Source organism: Elephantulus edwardii, unplaced genomic scaffold (assembly GCF_000299155.1).
Source record: "Elephantulus edwardii isolate Elephantulus edwardi_28Jun2011 unplaced genomic scaffold, EleEdw1.0 scaffold00070, whole genome shotgun sequence".
In the NCBI taxonomy this organism is placed as follows: domain Eukaryota; kingdom Metazoa; phylum Chordata; class Mammalia; order Macroscelidea; family Macroscelididae; genus Elephantulus; species Elephantulus edwardii.
Window position 1 is genome coordinate 3,480,126 of NW_006399820.1, and position 2,790 is coordinate 3,482,915.

The following is a 2,790-nucleotide window of genomic DNA, read 5'->3' on the forward strand; positions in this document are numbered from 1 at the left end:
CTCAGAGTTGAGCTTTTTAGTCTCAAAGTCATGCCTACTTAGGCTCTGAGTGGGGCCTAGTGCTGCTTAGTTAATTTCAATGTAGGGCCTAGTTAGGCTCATAGTGAGACCTAGTTAGTCTTGGAGTCAGGCTTAGTTAGGCTCAGAGTTGAGTGTTTTTACACTTGGAGTCAGGCCTACTTAGGCTCAGAGTGGGGCCTAGTGCTGCTCAGTACGTTCATTGTAGGGCCTAGTTACGCTCATAGTGAGGCCCATTTAGGCTTGGAGTCAGACTAGTTTGGAATGGGGATTAGGTATACAGTGACATTTAGTTAGGCTCAGAGTCAGACTTAGTTAGGCTCAGAGTCGTGTTTTGGTAGACTCGGAGTCAGATCTCTTTCTTTATTTCTTTTTTCCCCTATCCTTTCTTCCTTTCTCTATTTCCTTTTTTCTTCCTATTTTACTTTTTTCTTATCCTCCTTTCCAACCTCTTTTTTTGCTTTCTCTTGTTCTCTGTATCCTCTTGGCTCTCTCTGGCTGACTCTGTATCCTCTGGACTCTCTAACCTGCAGCCTCTATATCTTTCAGTCTCTATTCCAGATTCCAGCCTCTTTATGCTCCAGCCTCTCTATCACCAGGCCTCTGTTCTCATGCATATCTGTCCTCCTGCTTCTCTGTCAACCAGATTCTCTACCCTCAGGCCTCTCTATCCTCTGGCATCTCTATCCTTGGCCTTTCTCTCCTCCAGCCTCTCTATCCTCCGGCCTATCTTCTGGCCTCTCTATGCCCGACCTCTCTGTCCTGCAGCCTCTCTATCCACTGGCCTCTTCTATTTTCTGGCCTCTCTATCCTCCTATCCTCCAGCCTCTCTAACCTGCAGCCTCTATACTTTCCAGCTTCTGTTCCAGATTCCAGCCTCTTTATGCTCCAGCCTGTCTATCCTCTGGCCTCTCTATTCTGCATTCTTTCTATCGCCAGGCCGCTGTCCTATGGCCTCTCTATTCTTTGGCCTCTCTATCCTCTGGCCTCTGTATCCTCTAGCCTCTCTATCCTTTTTCCAGTCTTGTCTTTCTCTCTTTCTCCCTTTCTTTCTTCTTTCATCCTTTTTTATCTTCCTTATTTTCTATCCTCCTTTTTACTATTTCTTCTTTGTTTCTCTCCTCCTTTTTTACTATCCTCCTTTCTTTCTATACTCCTTTTTTATTATCCTCCTTCTTCCTATCCTTTTTTACTATTCTTTCTTCCCCTAGCCTCCTTTCTTTCTTTATCTCTCTTTGTCCCTTTCTTCCTTGCTTTCTCTTCTTTCTTTCCCCCTTTCCTTTCTTTCTGTCTGTCTCCAGTATAGTAGCCACAGCATCCATAGAGTGTTTCATGTCATTGGAGGAAACCGTCATCCTAGAAGTCTTATTGCTGTTTGGTAAGCTCAGAGTATGGCTTAGTTAGGCTCAGAGTGAGGCCCAGTTAGTCTTTGAGTCAGAGTTAGATAGGTTAGTACTTGGGCTTAGGTAAACATTGAGATTTAGTTAGGCTCAGAGTCAGCTTAGTAAACTCAGAATAGAGTTTGTTAGACTTGGAGTGAGGCTTAGTTAGGCACAGAGTAGTTCCTAGTTAGGCTTGGAGTTGGGCTTAGAGTCCGAGTTGGGCTTAGGTATACAGTGAGTTTTAGGTAGGCTCAGAGTCAGCCTTAGTTAGGCTCAGAGTCAAGTTTTGTTAGACTCGGAGTCAGGCTTAGTTAGACTTAGGCTCAGAGTGGGGCCTACTGCTGCTTAGTTAGGCTCAATGTAGGACCGCGTTAGGCTCAGAGTGAGGCCTAGTTAGGCTTGGAGTCAGACTTTGTTAGGAGTTGGGCTTAGGTATACAGTGCGATTTAGTTAGGCTCAGAGTCAGGCTTAGTTCAGCTCAGAGTCGAGTTTTGGTAGACTCAGAGTCAGGTCTCTTTCTCTCTTGATTTGTTTTTTTCTTTCTATCCTTCCTTCTTTCCTTCTTCCCTTGTTCTCCCTCTTCTCTGTTCCCACCCTTCCCTTCCTTCCTCTCTAGGGATTCCTAATTAAATGTCACTAAATATTAAACATCAAAACATTTATATGTAAAGGATATTAAACATTAACAATCATATGAGTGAATATTCCCCTCACCTCAGCTCAGCTCATCTCACTAAAGAGAATATTTCCATTTCCCTACGAAATTTCACATTAGTTCTTGCCAGATCCAATTCCTTTTATTTTCTCAAGCCCAATGGGAAAGTACTGTTTTAAGTTACATGTTTATCAATTTTCCTTTCCTATCTTTGTATTTCTGAATCTGAAGAAAGGACAAAAGTTATACAGGTGTCCATGACTTTCGTTCATAGGGTCGCTATGAGTCACCTACGACTCGATGGCACTTAACAACAACAACATCTTTGTATTTTTACCACCTCAGATATTTAACAGATAAATTTTTAAATTCATTATATGTTCAGATTTTATATCATGAAAATACATTGAATATACTCGTAAGTCTTGCCTTCCCTCCCCTCCCTCACCAATGATGTGTGCTACTTAGGGAGTTCTGGTGGCATAAATGTAGTGAGCTGTCCTGCTAACCCAAAGTCAATCAATACTCCTTCAGCATGTCGAATCCACCAGCTACCCTTAAAGAAGAAAGTTAGTCAATTTTCTCCATTTATGGTTTACATTCTTGGAAGCCTGATGATGGGTGAATTGGATAGCTGTGAGAGTGTGTGTGTGTTGCTGGGTTTATCTTCACCAAAGAAAGGTGACCCAACAGAATGTGGAAACCACAGAACAATCTCACTGATTTCACATGCAA